Source organism: Triturus cristatus, chromosome 10 (assembly GCF_964204655.1).
Source record: "Triturus cristatus chromosome 10, aTriCri1.1, whole genome shotgun sequence".
NCBI classification, from domain to species: domain Eukaryota; kingdom Metazoa; phylum Chordata; class Amphibia; order Caudata; family Salamandridae; genus Triturus; species Triturus cristatus.
In genome coordinates, this window is record NC_140593.1 from 151,465,171 (window position 1) to 151,484,924 (window position 19,754).

The 19,754-nt window shown below is 42.2% G+C and overlaps 1 pseudogene; it reads left to right on the forward strand.

The window, feature by feature from the left end:
• The window catches only part of LOC146789074 (uncharacterized), a 36,342-nt pseudogene extending 18,294 nt beyond the window's left edge, over window positions 1-18,048 (forward strand).
• Window positions 18,049-19,754: the final 1,706 nt, after the last annotated feature.

Consider the following 19,754-nt stretch of genomic DNA (forward strand, 5'->3'; position numbering starts at 1 on the left):
TGTGTCTTGACCCAAGACCAAGGCCGACACAGTTTGAGGCTTTAGTGGAATGGGAAGAGGAAGTACATGAGCGAGAAAAACAGAGATATGGAGGAAACTATAGATACATGTTTGGGAGGAGACATGATCGTGAAACTCATCATGATCGAATGAAGAGATGGCGAGATGCTAGTATGTCAGAGGGATTATATCCTATGAGAACAGTTGACGAGAGGGAAGAAAGGAAGGGTGTGGAAAGGGTTCCTGAGGCAGAAGTGAGAAGATATGGAATTAATGAGTATGAGGATGAGGTCTTGAATGACATGATTTACAAGAGACCACCTCCATATAGACCAGAACCAGAAGAGAGCACACCAGTTGTTTCTCCGATAAGAGATACATTGCGTATCATTGAGACAGAGAATGTGACACCTGAGTTAAGAAGTGGTAATCCTTTCAAAGAGACAGAGAATCGATGTGGTGACGAGAATACGAGAGAATTAGCCAGAACTACATCAGAACTGACTGAAAAGATTAGAGAGCTGACGAAGAATCTAGAAGCTGTTACGGTGCCTGTAACCATAGGTCCGGTTATGCCTGTCTTTGATAAGCAGAGGACGGGTGAGAATGGTTTGGTGATCCCATATGTTGGGAATAGATTGACAAGTTTGGCTGGTCCCTCAGGAGATTCAGGAAAAAGGACAGAAAATTATGATTTGAGACAATCCAGACATGATACATGTAGTGAAGGATTAGAGGTACAATCTAATTTGAGATTGGATGCTAGTGAAGCTAGTTGTTCAGGGATGCCGATTTTAGAACCACAGAAGAAAGTGGTTCCAGTGAGAAAATCTACTGAAATAACAGCTGAAGATTGAATGAATGGATGAAAGTTCTTCAAAAGAGGGATAAAAATTCACAGGCAATTGATGTGGCTAGGTTACGTGTAGAATTAGAAGAGCTTGTTGCAGGGACAGTTCCTACGGAAATTCTGAAAAATCATCATGATGGTGAACTGTTGTTTATGTGCAAAAACATCACCTGGAGAGCTAAAAATACACATGACAGGTTAAGAGCAATAGCGAATGAGCAGGGAGTTGACATTGATAAAGTGAAAGCTTTGCAGAAGTCTTACAGGATGGATTTCACGGATAAAGATATTGAGAATCTGAATGGTGCTGGTAGAACAGGACAGATTAAAGAGATGATCGCTTTATTGCGAAAATGGGGTGATGTTGAGAAGTGGAAGGATAGGTGGTACAAGAAAAGGGAAGAATCAGGGGATAGGACTTATTCAGCATTTCCTGTGAGAGAAAAAGAGAAAACAGTGGATGCTTATCCTATGAGAGAAATACCTGTAGGAGGATATGTACATGTTCCATGGACCAGACAGGATATTTTATCATTTACGAATGATTTCCCTCGATTGAGAGAAAAGCCCGTCGAGTGGTATAGGCAGGTAGACAGGTTTGTGAAATTGTCAAAAGTGCTGTGGATTGACCTGAATAGTCTGTTTGATATAATTGTTCCAGCAGATTTGCGGGCTGAGTGTAAAATAGTTGTAAGTTGGCCTACTGAGGAATATCCAAAAGATCAGAGAACAGGAGCACCAGATCCAGAGGTGATGAGAAAGTATAAGCAGGTGATCGTATACCTGAAAAGTAAAGTACCTCCGAAAGAGACAGACTGGGTTAAAATAGATCGAACACATCAGGAAGCAAAAGAATCAGTTCATGCTTTTTATGAGAGGCTGATACTGGCTTTTAAACAATTCAGTGGGGATGAACACCTGGGTGACAAAGATTTGAGTCATTTTGTATACAGATTTGTATATGGCCTGAGACCTGAGATTAGTGAGAGAATTCGTGAGCATACAGTGGATTGGCAGAGTAAGAAAATAGATGAGATCCTGAGACATGCAAAATACTTCAGTGATGAAATTGAAGCAAAACAGAGAAAGCTGAAAGAAAAAGCAATGTGGGCACAAGTGAAAGTTGCGGAAAGACAGGAAGCACAGTTGGTGGAACAGGCGAATAATGCAGGAAATAATCCAGGGAATAGGCCCAGGTATGCAGGGAAAGGAAAGGGGAATCTTGAGGAAGCCAAAAAGAAGTTCCCGTGTCACAACTGTGGCCAACTGGGACATTGGAGATCTGAATGTACCAATCGAATAATGGTACATGGCGAATAATGAGGGTAAAATATTAAATCAACAGGTGCAGAACGAAGGGAATAATCGACAGCAGCAACAACCTTCTGTTGTGAAACAGCAGAGTCAAGAGCCAAAACCGCCCTTGCCGCAGAATAGAGGATCACAAAAGTACAATCAGGATTCAGGATTCTACAATGATGAGCAGGTAAACAAACAAAGGCGTTCTAACCAGGTACAGCAGTACTTGTTAAAGAATGAAGGGAGTGAGTCTGAAGGTGATTATTGACGGTGCCGAAGAGAGGAGGAAGAGTGCATACTTGGTGCAACTCTAGAAATAGACCAGGCAGGACCATTTGTGGATGGGAAAATAAATGAAGAAGGTGTTACTGTTTTAGTAGACACAGGTGCGACAAGATCAACTGTCAGGTCAGTAGATATTAGAAATCTTCCTCTCTCGGATGAAACAATCCAAGTAGTTGGTGTAGCCAATACACAAATCAAGACACGTCTTACTGAACCAGTAAGGGTACAAATAGGGAAATTTTCAGACATGCACAGATTTATTGTCTGTGACACTAGTCCAGTGAACTTGTTAGGCAGGGATCTGCTTTGTAAGATGAACTGTACAATTTTTTGTACACCGGATGGAATAGCTTTTGAAACACCAGATGAGGATGTTTTGTACCGAATGACTCTAGAAAATAAAGAGAGTGAGTTAATTGGTGCATATGCTGTGTTTGATCCGGAGGATTTGCCTCAAGAGCTGAGAGACACAGTGAAAAGGACAGTTTGGGATTTTACTGGAGAGGATGTGGGATTGATGAACAATGTAGATCCTGTGAAAATTGCAGTGAAAGAAGGAATTACTTATCCTAACATTCCTCAGTACAAAATGACACCAGAAATAATTGAAGGAATAACTCCTAAAATTGAGAAAATGATTCAGCAAGGAGTTTTGAGAGAACTACTGAGTAGCCCGTGTAACTCACCGATAATGGGGCTAAAGAAACCTAATGGGAAGTTCAGGATTGTACAGGATTTGAGAAAAGTTAACAAAATTGTGGTGGCATGTCGTCCTATTGTGCCAAATCCGTCAGTGATTTTGTATCAGATTCCACATGATGCTGAGTGGTACACAGTGATTGATTTGTGTCATGCTTTCTTTTCAATTCCATTGCATCATGACAGCCAGCCGATTTTTGCATTTAGGTTTGGCCAGCGTATTTTAGTGATAGGGATCAGGGTATCTAAAATATGCCCACTACCACGGATAGAGTAATCTCACAGTTACACGCACATGCATACATCATACGCTAGGGCCCATTTCACTAACATACGCTCAAATACTCTACCAGCAATAAACCTGTGGAAAGAAAACACTTAAACACCCTGCATCGATATCAGATCGATCAGATCTGGTTTTGTGACTGTCCTAATCAATAACACAATCTACACAACATTTACAATAATGATCAGAAATATAAACCCAATAATTGACAAGAAAGAAGATTCAACACCATGTTTAAAATTATATTGCTTTATCTAAAATTAGTCAAAGTAAATCAATCAGAATAAATCATTTCTCATAATTACCTATTCTAACTAAGTGTCAGAACGGGTCAGGACAAGTCTCTCGGTAAAGTCTCTCAAGACGAAGTCCCTCAGCATCGATCCTCAGCAACGCAAATTCATGCGGCAAAGGCAAAATGGCAAGTGGCAAAGCCCTCCCTAGGCTAACATTTTTATAGTAAAAATTACAATGGAAACACACATAAAGTTTGCAATAAACACTGAATCACTGAGCAGAGCGAGAAGGAAGAAATGTAACATTGCTACATCTGAAAATCTCCGCTCAGGAAAAGTCACAAGGCGGAGACTACGGAACAGGAACCAAGAAACTATTAAAGTATCCGATTTATCCAACTTCCCTCGGCAGCCGAACCACAGTTCATTGTTCATTTCTAAAACTTCTTTGTTCTCCAAGGCTACCCAGGATGTTCCATTTCTTTTGGAGATCCTCCAAAACTGCTGCTGTCCTCATGGAAAGTTTTCATAAAAGGACCATGGTCAGTCAACTTCAAGACCATTTCCAGCAGGGGTCTCCCTCGTCACGTCTCTCATTTTACAAATCACGGGCAGGCTTCAAAATTCAGCCATCTTAATACAGGCCTCCATAGGCCACAATAGACCATCTTAATTAAAGAGACAAAATAAACGTTACTACAGCATAGTGATTAAACAGTGTTAACCCCACTAATACCCTTATGTGTATGTATTTATCTAGCTTTTGCAACATAAAAAAGCATTAATTCAGACAGCGTTTTGTGCTCAAAATAAACAGCACACAGCAACGTTTAAACATGGAAACCTGCACGTTATTCTTTAGAAAACAGAAACAGCACACGCATGCTAACCCTCATGTAACTTTCTCTTATGTTAAGACAAACGGATTGATTAATAAAAACACACTTGCACAAGACAAATAATTAATTTGATATTTATTAATAATTAATAAAACGCATAGACATACTAGAGCTTCAAAAGCCCCTGAATTTTCTAAATGAAAACTCTGCTCCAGCATTAGCATGGTGTCGTATCCCACAGGGGTATACGGAGAGTCCTTCGATATTCAATCAGTTATTGAAAAAATCATTGGAGAGCTTGATTATGCCTGAAAATTCAGTACTAGTGCAGTATATTGATGATTTGCTTGTGGCATCAAAGACACGTGAAGCTTGTGAAGTAGATACCATAGCTTTACTGAATCATCTGGCAGATGGAGGGTTAAAGGTATCTCCAGCTAAGTTGCAATTTTGCAAGAAAGAGGTGCATTATCTTGGACATAATATTGAAAAAGGTCTAAGAAAAGTGACTGATGACAGGATCAGAATTATCAGAGAAATGAAAGCCCCAAAGACCCAGAGGGAAGTGAGAATGTTCCTGGGAATGGTGGGTTATTGTCGTCAGTGGATAATTAATTTCTCCCTGATAGCAAAGCCACTGATTAAGCTGACAAAAAGTGAGATGACAGATCCATTGGAACTAGATGGAGAACAAATGGCAGCATTTGAGGAGCTGAAGAGCAGAATGTGTGAAGCCCCTGCTTTGGGTATGCCAGACTATGAGAAAGAGTTTGAGTTGTACTGTAGTGAGAGAAATGGATGTGCACTTTCAGTGTTAATTCAGAAGCATGGATTACTGAGAAGGCCTATTGCGTACTTCTCATCGACACTTGACCCTGTAGCTGTGGGTTTACCAGGTTGTCTGAAATCTGTGGCTGCAACATGCAGAAGTCTGGAACAAAGTGACGGAATCATAATGGGATATCCTGTAAGGGTATTCGTACCTCATAATGTGGCAATTCTTTTGACAAGAAGCAGAACTCAGTATATGTCACATAGTCGGCTGACTAAATATGAGAAAGTCATTCTGGGAGCATCAAATGTGACTCTGGAGAGATGTGTGAATGTGAATCCAGCGACATTGTTGCCGGATATTAAAAATGTGGGTGTGAAGACAGAAGATGATCACGATTGTTTGGATGTGCTGGATTACTGTACAAAACCGAGACCAGACATAAGGGATCTTCCCTTGCTTGAGAGTGATCATGTGTTGTTTGTAGATGGATCATGTCTGAGGAATGATGAAGGTGTGCTGAGTGCAGCATATGCAGTGTGCAAGGTTTCAGAAGTTATGGAAGCATCACCATTGAAAGGAGTGAAATCTGCACAAGTTGCAGAATTGGTGGCATTGACGAAAGCTTGTGAAATTGGGAAAGATCTGAGAGTGACTGTGATGACTGATAGTCAGTATGGATTTGGAGTTGTGCATGACTTTGGCCAATTATGGCTACAGAGAGGTTTCTTGACGTCGAGTGGGACTCCAATAAAGAATGCTGAAGTGATTGGGAAATTGCTTGAGGCGATACAGCTGCCTAAAGAATTAGCAGTTGTGAAATGTGCTGCTCATGGACAAGGAGATGATTTTGTGACAGTTGTAAACAGATTTGCCAACGACATTGCACAATATTGCGCGAAAAACAATCACTCAATTAATAGGGAACTAGAAGGAGAAATGTCTTTTTGTTCTGTGATGTTTACTAATGTCCTAGAGACGTGGGATGAAGTGAAACAGTTGCAGGATGAGGCAGGAAAGGAAGAAAAGAAAGACTGGATCAAGGCAGGTTGTGCCCCAAGAGAAACAGACCATGTTTGGGTCTATAGAGATGGCAGACCAGTCATGCCTAACTCTATGCTGTCGACAATGGCAAGGATGTATCATGGCCAGGGACATTTGGGAAGGGATGCGATGATCAGGTCTTTTAAACAGACTTGGTACAATGCAAAGTTCAGGACAATTGCAGAGAGCATCTGTCAAAGATGTTTGATTTGCCAGCAATTTAACACTGGGAAAAAGACAGTGGTGAGTCTGGGAACGATAGGCAGAGAAGGTGGTCCTTTCACGAGAATGCAGATAGATTTCATTGAAATGCCCCAAGTGAACAGATTGAGGTATGTTTTAGTAGTAGTCTGTTTGTTCTCAAGATGGGTGGAGGCCTATCCGACTAGGAGAAATGATGGAATAACAGTGGCAAAGTTACTGTTAAGAGAGTTGATTCCTAGGTACGGATTTCCAGTAACGATTGAGTCTGATAGAGGTGGACACTTCTATAATGAGCTCATGAGTTTGATCTGTGAAGCATTGGGCATACAGCAGAAGCTACATTGTGCATACAGGCCAGAGGCTTCTGGTGTTGTTGAGCAGATAAATGGCACAATCAAGAACAGGATTGGTAAGATGTGTTTAGCCACTGGAATGAAATGGCCTGATGTCTTGCCTCTAGTGCTAATGACTATTAGATCTACTCCAGATAGAACTACTGGGTTGAGTCCGCACAAGATTTTGATGGGACGTGCAATGCGTCATGCATTTGTACCTGTCAATAAGTTGATGACAATAACTGATGACATGATTTTGGATTACTGTAAAGGCCCGGCTGACGCAGTTCATTCTGTGTTTCACCAGGTTGGAGAAGAAGCTACCACACTTGAGAAGAAGCAAGCTCATGATCTGAGTCCAGGGGACTGGGTGAGGATTAAAGTACACAGAAGAAGAAATTGCTTGGTTCCAAGGTGGGGAAGGCCAAGACAAGTCATTCTGACTACGACAACTGCAGTGAAGTGTGCTGGTGTGAAAAACTGGGTACATGCGAGTCATACTCTGAGAGTTCCAAACCCAAAGGATGGGACTGGTAAGGAGTATTTTGAAGAGTCAGATTCCAGTGATGATGAAGATACAGAACCAGTGAGAAAAAATCAAACTTCAGAAAGAGAACCATTGAGAATCGCAGAAGGGAGATCAGATTCTGTAAGAGAGCCTGAAGTTACAAAAAGCAGTGGAGGAAAAAGAAGAGAAAAGAGCAGTTCCACAGAGACTACTCCTGAATCAGAAGAGGAGATTGAAGAACCACTTGAGATTATACCTGAAGAAGTAGGGTCAGAAGAAGATAGAGAGGGACAGATTGCGGAAGACCCCCGAGGAGGTGTACGGAATATTCCTGATAAGTTAGGTGAAGGGACAAGTAGACAGCAAGAAGATTGCGTGTCGGAGACCCGAGGAGGGAAAGAAATAGGGAGGTCTCAAACAGTGGTGAAAAAGACTGTGGAGCGAAAGAAAACTGCTGAAGAACAAGAGGCATTTGAAACAGAATCGGATGAAAGTGAGAATGAGAAATCAGAAGGTCGAGTTCTGAGAAAGAGAACTTGGATTGGAGAAAGAAATAATACAGAAACAAGACCGAAAAAGGTTGTAAGAGGAGATTTTTGGCCTAACAACAGAGTAAAGAGGCTGAGATACAGACTGATAAGAGCAAATACATCGAAAGCTGAACAAGTGAATGAGGTGTCGAGTCCAAACGAAGTGAAAAGAAAGGAGCAAAAGGAGTCAAAAGAACCGGAGGAGATAAAGAGAATTAGAAGACCCAACCAAAAGTACAGATCACCGGAATGGTCTTATGTGGCACTGTCTGAAGGAGGAGAAGAAGAAGAAACAGTGAATCGAGACAATCCGGAGGGGATCTTGAGAAAAGTGGTTGAGGAAAAGGAAAATTCTGTTGGAATCTTAAAAGTTATCCTGACTGACAGTGGAGAAGAGTCGGATGCACAAGATGTTGTTGATGATCTGATACAATTTGATGTTGCTGAAGAAGGAGTGAAGAGTGATGAATATCCAAATTGAGTGAACTGAAGAAATCACTTGGTGAAAAGTGAAAAGGAGAAAGTCTGAAATTTAGCTGTTTGAAGTAATCCAGAGTTCTAGAAACTCAAGTAGTGGAGTAGTAGAGGCTAAGTCAAAAGACACGGTCAAAGTAGTAAAATGGCTAACATAGAGAATAATCAAAGTAGATGTGCCTTTTTGAAAAAATGGTGTAGAATGTGCTATTGCTGTACTGGATTAATAATGCTACTATGGGGTGTTTTAGCTTTATTAGTTACTTTTAGGGTTACAATAGGTACATTTGAGATACATACAGAGAATGAGACTAATGTAGGGGAAAGTTCACAAAAAGTAGTCCCAACTAGAATTAGTAATACTTACATGCATAAAGATAGGTCAATTAATGATTTTTCTAGCAATGTTTTTTCGAAATTGTTGTACGAATATGTGAAGACAATGGAAGTGAGGGATTGCTACGTATGTATGCAGTTACCTGCATCCGTTTCAGAGGGTGTTACTTATCACCATTTACCAGCTACGTATGGAATTTCTTGTAGTGTGTTAAGTAGTGTTTTTTATTTGCTAGGGAAAATAGATTATGAGATGTCTAACAAAGATAGTATTTTTGGGCATTTGCCTATGAATAAAAAGCTGAATCCAGCTAAAGAAGCTAACATTTTTGGTGAGATTTTTATTGAAAAAGAAGAATTAACATTAGATTACATTTTTAAGAATAATTTAACTTGCAGTCTGAAAGAAGAGGAGAAAGCTTTCCTAAATATGGTGGAGGAAAGGAGAATGAGCATGCATGAAAAGGCAGGGAAATACAAAGTGAGTGAGACAATTTGGGACATTGAGATGGGAAAAGAATTGAGAAATGAGCTAGTCCAACTTTAGCTTTAGATGCACCACAGAAGGGTAAGCTGTGCATTACAAGGAGGAAATCCCAATATGATACATATTTTGTTGGGACTAGTGAGTGTCATGATACATACTTCATTGCGACAGGATGGGGTTTTAGAGGAGGAGAGGATCCAGTTTTCCCAGGAGTGTATTATGTTTGTGGGAACAAGGCTTATTACAGGTTGCCTGACCATTGGTATGGCACGTGTTATGTGGGCCTGGTCTTTCCAAAGATTTTTCATATAGATAGAATAGAAGATGTAGAACATATTAATTTACTAACACGTTTTAAGAGAGAAACTTGGTCTGAAATAGTGGGTGACATTTTTGGAGCTTTAATTCCAGCAGTGGGAATTTCTTTGAATGCATATGGAATTCGGAAACTGTCAACAGTGGTGGATCGCTTATCGACAAATACCGCTGGAGGGTTTGTTTTGGTGAATACGGAATTAATTGCCGTACGTGCCATGTCTATGCAAAATCGACTTGCCCTTGATATTCTATTAGCCAAGGAGGGTGGGGTCTGTGGAATGCTGAAAGTTCAACATTGTTGCACTTACATTCCAGACGAAAGCAAAGACCTGAAGGTCTATATCAAAAATATTACTGATTTGCATGAAGAATTAGTACCACTAGAAGCTGAGAATATCTGGACTAAAATAGCTAATAAGATAGTTGCTGTTAAGAGTTTTATTGCAGAAATAGGTAGTACTATTATAGGTAAGATATTGTTTCTTTGACTTGTATAATTGTTGCTTTATTGATACTAAGATTGGTGTGTTTGTGTTGTAAAAACAGGGGAGGGAAAAAGAGATTAATTAAAAGAAATATTGAAAGGAGAAATAAAAGAAAAAGAGATCCACAAGAAATAGAATTAGAAGAATTGAGGGAGAGTGTTTACTTGGAAACAAAAAGGGATGATGAAAGGGTGTCTGGTGTGTAGTATTGTGTAAGGAGAAAAAGACATTTCCAATTTCTCCTAAAAAGGGGACTAAATTTTACAATTTTGTTTTTTTTTTGGGTTGTTTATTTGGTGATAATATCACCAAAGGGGGGATTGCTGGAGCAGAGTTTTCTGTTGAAAATCTATTGGGTTTTTAAGCTCTGGTTTGTCTATTGTCGAAAGAAATTAAAATTATTAATTTATAACTACTAATTATTTGTTTTGTGTAAATGTTCTGATTAATCAATACGTACTAATAAGAGAAAACTATACGTGGGGATGCATTCGTGTTGCTTATTAATAATGTGCAGGTTTTATTAAATAAATGTTGCTGAGTGCTGTTTATTTTGAAGCACAAAAACGCTTTTAAAATGTCGTGTACTAATGCTTTTCTTGTGTTGCAAAGGCTAGATAATTACATACACATAAGGGTATTAGTGGGGTTAACACTGTTTAATCATTATGCTGTGGTAACGTTGTTTTGTCTCTTTTAATTAAGATGGTACGTTTTGGCCTAGTGAAAGATGGCTGCCGTTTAAAGCCTGTATTTGAGTAGTCGATTTTTGATGAGAAGGCCTTGCTGAACATGGTCGAGAGTCATCTGACCACAGTCTTCGCCTGGTTAAAAAGTTTTCCGTGAGGACAGCAGCTCTGGGCGGACATCCAAGTGTCCTTGGAGGACAAAGGAGCCACAATGAACTTTGTGATCACAATGCTGGTTCCGAGGAAATATGAACATAAAAAGAAACATTTGCAAGTTTTAGTTCCGTCTTCCGTCTTTTTATTTTTGTGATTTTTCTGAGCGGAGATTTTTCCAAATGTAGCGATGCTACATCCTTTCCTGCTCGCTCTGCTCAGCGGTTCAACGGAAAACAAGAACATTTTATGTTGCTATTATTTTGTAATTTTCATTATAAATATACTAGACTAGAGAGGGTCTGTGGTCATTGCATTTTGAATTCTGAGGCCACTTCTTTCCGAACTTGCGGTGGTGAGGATCGATGCTGAGAGGACGGTGACTTGGGAGACTGAGAGACCTGTCCTGACTCGTTTATGACATTTAGCTAGAATAGGTAATTATGAGAATAATGATTTTGCTTTTGAATTGATTTTCTTTGAACTAATTTTAGATAAATTACCATTATTTGAAATACAGTGTTGGTGGTTATTTCTTGTCAATTATTGAGTACTCTATTTTGATTATTGTTGATTATTATTGGTTAAATCATGACTCAAGACAGTGTCAATTAGGTCTTATCGACCTTAGTGTAGATGCAGGGTGTTTAGAAGGTTTTCTCTCCACAGGTTCAGTGCTGATAGAGTAATCGAGTATATGTTAGTGAAATGGGCCCAAGCGTATGATGAGTGTATGTGCGTGTATCTGTGAATTTACTCTATCCGTGGAAGTAGGGAGAATTTGTACACCCCAATCTGCACCACTGCCACCAGTGATGAGCATGGCTGCCAGTCTGCTGCACCCTTTGCGGGGGCATGAGTGGCACTGAGCTGCCAGTACTGCTCAAGCATGGGTGGTGTATACATCAGCATAGATTTAAGATATGTAAACACAGCCCTCTGTGTCTTGGAGAGGGTGAGGAGTACACTGCTATGTGCACAATAAAAGTGAGTTGGAAACCAGAAATATTCCCATGCTCTCTGAGGACGGGGAAGGAAGTCACAGCTCCAGGCCTTAGAGGGTGTAGGAGTGAGGACACCTCTCCATGCGTTATAGAAGGCAGAACTACTCACACAGGCAGACGGCTTAGAAACGTTTGGGGTTTGGGCACATGTCCACATGAATAGGGCCTTCTGTTTTGCTCTCTTTGAAAAGGTGGTGTGTGAGAGGGCTACAGATATCTACATGTCCATCAAGCATGTCAGCAAGTAGAAATATTGCTCTTCTCTCTATGAGTGGGGAGGGTAGACATAGGTCTGTTATAGTCTGATGGTGGACGTTTGCACATATCCATTACCTATTGGAAATTCAGGTGATAAACCAATCTGTGCAGGAGGATTAAGTGTGTAAACAACTTCAAGCCTAAGGGGAGCAAGGAGCCTGGAGATGCCTGAACACAGCTCTAAGCCCATTGAGAACACAAGAGTGTGTTGTACATCTCTACAAAAAGGTGTGAATATAAGGGACATCTGCTTGGTGTATGGAGACGAGGGAGGACAGAGAAATGTTCCTGATACTCAAGAAGGTGGACGTGTTGACACATTTATACACAAGGGGGCAGATCAATGTTGGAGTTGCGCCACTTTTACGCCACCGCTGCGTCACTTTTGTGACGCAGCGGCGGCGCAAATCCTGCGCCATGGTGCGAGGTACATACAACGTGACGCATCAGGGAGATGCGTCACGTTGTAAAGCCCTGTGCCACATGTAGGCGTTCCTGCGCGGGGGGGGGGGCATTCCGGCGCAGGAACGCCTCCTAAAAGTGGCTGAGTGAAATCTACAAGATTTCACTCAGTCACTTTTAGGCCCATGCTGCGTCAAAACCCTGCGCCTGCCTGAAGTAGGCGTAAGGATTGACGCAGCATTAGCAAGATAGGGCCCCCCAGAGCATTGCTGGAGCTGCGTCGCGCTTGCGACGCAACTCAAGCAATGCGCCACGTTTACGGCACAGATGCGTCGTATTTGCCCCATGGTGCGCCGCATTGTAAATGCGGCGCATCCATGTTGGTGGAGCTGTGGCGCACATTAACTGGCGCATCTCTGCTGATATTTGGGAAAAAGGGGGTGGTGATGGACAGAGTTTCTGATTGATGCAGAATACTCTTACCAAGTCAAGAGATCATGGTTTTAATCCATCACCATTTTTCAGCTCACTGCACCATCCCAGCTCAGAACCTGGCTACATGCAAAATAGTCTGTACCTGTCCCAGTGCATGATGGGAACAGGGCAAACCAAACTACCTAGCCAATTCTTATACTGGGAAGGAAACAAGCTTCCGGGGACCGGTTTCTGGCATCACAGCCTTCGTCGGCCCGGCTTGCCTGAATCCTGATGGTGCAATGAGCAAGGGACTCACGTGGCTGTGATGCCAGAAACCGGTCCCCGGAAGCTTGTTTCCTTCCCAGTATAAGAATTGGCTTGGTAGTTTGGTTTGCCCTGTTCCCATCATGCACTGGGACAGGTACAGACTAATTTGCATGTAGCCAGGTTCTGAGCTGGGATGGTGCAGTGAGCTAAAAAACGGTGATGGATTAAAACCATGATCTCTTGACTTGGTAAAAGTTTTCTGCATCATTCAGAAACTCTGTCCATCACCACCTCCTTTTTCCCAAATCGATTTTATCCACACTTAGTGTGGGAGGGCATGCTCAGACGTGAGTCCCTTGCTCATTGCACCATCAGGATTCAGGCAAGCCGGGCCGACGAAGGCTGTGATGCCAGAAACCGGTCCCCGGAAGCTTGTTTCCTTCCCAGTATAAGAATTGGCTTGGTAGTTTGGTTTGCCCTGTTCCCATCATGCACTGGGACAGGTACAGACTAATTTGCATGTAGCCAGGTTCTGAGCTGGGATGGTGCAGTGAGCTAAAAAAACGGTGATGGATTAAAACTATGATCTCTTGACTTGGTAAGAGTATTCTGCATCATTCAGAAACTCTGTCCATCACCACCCCCTTTTTCCCAAATCGTTTTTATCCACACTCAGTGTGGGAGGGCATGCTCAGACGTGAGTCCCTTGCTCATTGCACCATCAGGATTCAGGCAAGCCGGGCCGACGAAGGCTGTGATGCCAGAAACCGGTCCCCGGAAGCTTGTTTCCTTCCCAGTATAAGAATTGGCTTGGTAGTTTGGTTTGCCCTGTTCCCATCATGCACTGGGACAGGTACAGACTAATTTGCATGTAGCCAGGTTCTGAGCTGGGATGGTGCAGTGAGCTAAAAAAACGGTGATGGATTAAAACTATGATCTCTTGACTTGGTAAGAGTATTCTGCATCATTCAGAAACTCTGTCCATCACCGCCCCCTTTTTCCCAAATCGTTTTTATCCACACTCAGTGTGGGAGGGCATGCTCAGACGTGAGTCCCTTGCTCATTGCACCATCAGGATTCAGGCAAGCCGGGCCGACGAAGGCTGTGATGCCAGAAACCGGTCCCCGGAAGCTTGTTTCCTTCCCAGTATAAGAATTGGCTTGGTAGTTTGGTTTGCCCTGTTCCCATCATGCACTGGGACAGGTACAGACTAATTTGCATGTAGCCAGGTTCTGAGCTGGGATGGTGCAGTGAGCTAAAAAAACGGTGATGGATTAAAACTATGATCTCTTGACTTGGTAAGAGTATTCTGCATCATTCAGAAACTCTGTCCATCACCACCCCCTTTTTCCCAAATCGTTTTTATCCACACTCAGTGTGGGAGGGCATGCTCAGACGTGAGTCCCTTGCTCATTGCACCATCAGGATTCAGGCAAGCCGGGCCGACGAAGGCTGTGATGCCAGAAACCGGTCCCCGGAAGCTTGTTTCCTTCCCAGTATAAGAATTGGCTTGGTAGTTTGGTTTGCCCTGTTCCCATCATGCACTGGGACAGGTACAGACTAATTTGCATGTAGCCAGGTTCTGAGCTGGGATGGTGCAGTGAGCTAAAAAAACGGTGATGGATTAAAACTATGATCTCTTGACTTGGTAAGAGTATTCTGCATCATTCAGAAACTCTGTCCATCACCACCCCCTTTTTCCCAAAGCATCTCTGCTGATATGCAGGGATGCGCCAGTTATTGTAAATATGCCCCCTAGTTGTTTCTTTAGAAACCCAGGTTCTTTCGTCATTTTACTGTTGTGAACTTTGTTTTGCAACAAGGCTTCTGAAAGCATCAGGAAAGAGGGCATGAGACGGTCATTAGATAAACAGCCGTCTGGAGGTACCATTAACCTGTACATTTCAGGCATTAGTTCTTTCAAGTCACAGTGGCCTAGATGCCACCTGGCTGTTTTCTCCCAGCCTGGCATTTGCAGTTAAGTACAGGCTGGGGAAAAAGGTGGCAACCCTAATGATGGGCCAAGATATTTTTTTTGTGCAGTGAACTACTGGGCACAGTGACCTGCTGTGGTTGTGCACTGGAGGATCCTATTGGAACACAGACCTAGAGTAATCACTGGTGTCTGACAATAATTCATCAACTCAAGCACTCCATCCATCACTTCCTTTTAAACAGATCTCGGTGCCATAGCAACTCATGTCTGACAAGCCTCCATTGTTGAGGCTCATTAGAAGTATGTGCTATTAAATGGACATTTACTATCATACACCTGTATTCAAGGATATCACATTTTTTTTTCTTCTCAACAGATAATTATATTTTCTAGTTGAATAAAGTATATTTCAGACAAAATGTGTAATATTGGTTGCATGTGTGTATATGTGACTGTGTGTGTGTATATGTGTGCGTGTGTGGGCATGTGTCTGTGCAAGGACTGTGAAATAAGGAATATCCCACTCTGTTTCTCTGTTTCTGACCAGGTTGGGCCCATTGTGGTCTCCTCAGCCAATTCGAGCGGGGAAGCCGACACAACTCACCACAACCAAGTGTACGCCAAGTTGGGAGACAAGGTAACTACCATTACAAACACAAGAAGTGTATCTGAGGACACTGTGTTCAGAACCTAGAGTCCTAATAGACCAAGGAGTCTTCTGCGTGGCCTGCATTGAACAGACAACATTTACCAGGGATAGCCCATTTGCACTGTCGATTATCAAGAAGAAAGTAGGTTTTTCTAGATAGTTCTGATTCAGTAGCTAATATTTAGTCGTTTTTTTGCCAAATATACACTGGATAAAGTCTGAATAAAGTTTACAAATGTGATTTGGTTAAAAAAAAATTGTTAAATGGGACTAGGTGACCTTTGACAACTTAGTTTACGGACTGCAAAGCATTTCAAAATGGTGTGATGGTCACCTTTTCTATATCTAGGGAAGATCCCAGAGTAGGATGTTGAAGGTGTGCACAGTATGTGTGGGGGATACCCACAACAGGGTGAGGAGATGCACACAGTATCTGAGGGTAGTCCTCTGATTAGGATGGTGAAGATATCTCAGATGTGCGGAGGGGAACCCTAGTGGAAATGGCTGAGGGGTGTACTGTACCTGTAGGTGATCCCCACAGCAGGATGCTGAATAACCATGCTGTATCCTGGGGGCTCCAAGATTGACCAATGCTTATTTAAAGAACTGGAACATCAGTTCTGATCCTAGAGCTGGATGGTGAAGATGCAGGCTGTTTCCAGAGAGGATCAGAATGGATTGTTGTCCATGCAAAGCCTCCAGGCAGTTGTGACCGGTATTTGTAGGACATAAAGATGGTGGATATAAGCGAAGGTGTTGTGTGATGTCAGTCATACTGCAGTGAAAGTGAAGCTTCTCTAGTGGAGGAATCCTGGTCGATAGGGGAGATGGAACCTTACATTTAATAAGAGGTTTCAGTGATTCTTAAACACTCCGGAGAGTAATGACTGGATGATGATACAACAGAATTGTTCAGTAGAGTAGAGAGCTCCCTGTTGAGGTGGCCACCATGTCTTTGGTGAGAAGGAGGTCCAACCAGACCCTGAAAAGAAGATAATGGAGCCATTGTTTTAGTATCCATGGAAGCCCCACAGCTGCTTGCGTTATGGGAGTCTGTGGGTGGTGATCTCACTTGTGGCTTTGCTCCTCAGGTGGACGGAGTCCTCTGCAATGGGCCTTCTCCAGAGAACATCGCCTCCACCATCGTCAACTGTACCAAGATCGACAGTGGGACCATCGAGTTCTTCAGGATAGGAATGGTGCCCAAATCCCACGTAAGTAGAGTGTGTGTGTGCGTGCTGGTGCATTTGTGTGTCTCTGTGTGTGGTTGTCTGTTTGATTGTCCCTTTGTTTACATGTGTGTGTGTAGTGTCATCCAGTGGCAAATACAAGGAAGGTAACTGATCACGTGCTCTTGGAAATTGAAAGGCGAGAGTGGGTAGGAGAGCGTTCAATGTCATCTGAACATGTGGAGGAGAAAGAGAGAGACAGGAGAGTGTGGTGCCTAGGATGTTGGATGTCCAGGGCTAGGGGGTTGCATGTGGAGTTGGAGGAGGGCCATCACAAGGGGGAGGTTTGAATATCTAGGTAGGAAGCAAACCTGAAGATTGGAGCTCTCAGGGGCCACATTTAAGGACATTTCTCGCTTTACTTTGAAGCCACTTACAATGCTGACAATAAAGTAAAATGCAGGAGCTCTGGGGAGAAGAAACTGTGGGGCATAAACATGTCAGCAGGAGTGCATCCTGTGTTCCTGTGATGCCAAGAGTAGGTGTTTGAAGTAAGGGCTAGTTGAGCATATCAGGGAAGGTAGTGAGTTCAGAGAGGGGACTAGTGAGTAGACGACTGAGGTGAGCTCTCAAGAAAGTGTTACTCATAGTTGTTAAAATGTCACTCATAATTACTCTGAAATTATGAAAATGTCACACATAGCAATCTGAAACCTTGGCAGATATGCATTAGTTAGCTTAGAAGAACAGACACTGAATTACTGCAGCCCTCACGTTCAGGCACAGCTTCTGACTACAGCCTGAATGCACTGTCGGGAGAGTGGAAGACTCCATTCTAGCTCTCTCTGAGGGGGAGGCCTACAGTCAGTCATACTTTGTCCAGACCCCCTGGTGAGAAGCCATGACATTGCTCCTTCAGTAATGGCGCCAGTGTCTCTCTTTGCAGGTGCTGCAGCTGTTCAAGCAGGTCCAGATGAAGCACAGCTCCGGTTATATGTCCAGCGCCTTCACCGAGGTCCCCTTGGAGCCTCCATACTTGTCCAATTCCATCACAGATGACACGCTCTCCATTAGCTCCGAGGACCCTTCCCAGCAGTCGTACGTCAATGGAGGATGAGAAGTTGTGATGGACTTGTGTGGGGAGACTGCCTCCTAGTGGCACAGCAAGGGTGCCAGTGACACTAGTCGAAGCAAGGAGAAAGGAACCCCAACCCTACGACAGGTTAAATAAACACTCATCGTGGAATGTAGTGGCACCCGAAAAGTCTGGTGCCATTAATAAAAATGCAAAAAACCTTTACCATCTTCGGCGATAATTCCAAAGTCATAGATCACTGCAAAGTCATAAATGGTCGTGACCTCGCCTGCCTCGCGAGGGTTCACTGCATCACTAGTGTTTGATAGTGCACACCTGTACTAAAACTCTTTAATATGCTCCATATCACATTGTTGAGATTGTTTCAATGTGTGCATCATGTTATTAGCAGGTTTTCAAAATATGTGTATTAATCAATGTATTTTTTTATTTTTGGTATTTTGTATATGAATAAACTCAGGTTTGAACCTATGTCGTTCACCATTTTTTTAAATCAGTCCATCAGTTCAATCTTGTATCCAGTTCACAAGCTAAATAAAGCCATTTTACATCCTCAAAAGATCCTACGGCTCTTCATAGCACTTCATCTACGAGGCACTATAGTTAGAGCAGTCTGGAGTGGTTGACCCCAATTTGATTCTGGTTCATCACATGACAGATCACAACCACCCCTGAGGATTCATGTCAAACACGTAGCTCACTGAATCGTACCATGGCGCTTTAGCTCAGCTGTCGTTTGATTGGTTCTGCCCATCTGTATTTAATTGACTGTTGATTTAAAAAATGTTGTGCCATTCCTTTCATAAACAAAAACATTTCATAAAGTATTTAGATGTGCAAATTTTTTTTTTTAAATGTTTAAATTCATATTTGGATGTCACTTTAAGAAATCATTTAAAATTGTAATGTTGCCATATTTACTTCCAAGCTTAATATTATACCCCGGTATTGTCTGTCTCAGAATCGTAGAACTAAGTTTTCTTAAAAACAATAGCATCTGATATAATACAAATAATCTTAAACAGCTGATAGGCTGGTACCACATTATACTTTTTCAGTGTGTGACTCAGTCACCTTGAAAGAAGGCACTGTTGCCTATGATCTTGAAAGATCACATTTTATAGCAGTCTGACACCTTCTCGAGGATTCTCATGTGCTTCTGCTTAACGTCAGTATAATGTGACCACCCTAGGACTGAGAAGCCAATGGTGAGCTGTATTAATCAGTTTCCATCCACTGGTGGTGATGGTAGGTTACAAACTACACCATAGCTCCCCCAACAAAGATAGGAGGTGAGCTGTACATATACTCATAACTATACATTGAATAAAGCAGGTCCCATGGGAATATAGTTTTTGTTCAAAATGCAGACCCCAAGAAGTGCCCCAGCACTGTAGATAAAGACGACACTGAGGACGGACAGACTGTGACTGAAAAAAAATGGATGTTTAGAGCAATATTAGTTCAGATTGGTATTATTTATACAGCAAATATTTTCAATGGACAGACTAAATAGCCTTATGCGATTAAGGGCATACAGAATTTAATCCACAATAAGCCACCTTGATTAAAAAAAGAAAAGCAATTTATGTATAGGAATTAAACCGGATATAAAAAACAACACAGTAACAAGTTAGAACACAGTGCAATGTGCCCTCAGTGCCAAAGCCAAAGCGTAAACAAATATACCAATCAATCAAAAGGTGAACAAAGACTAATGTATAAGT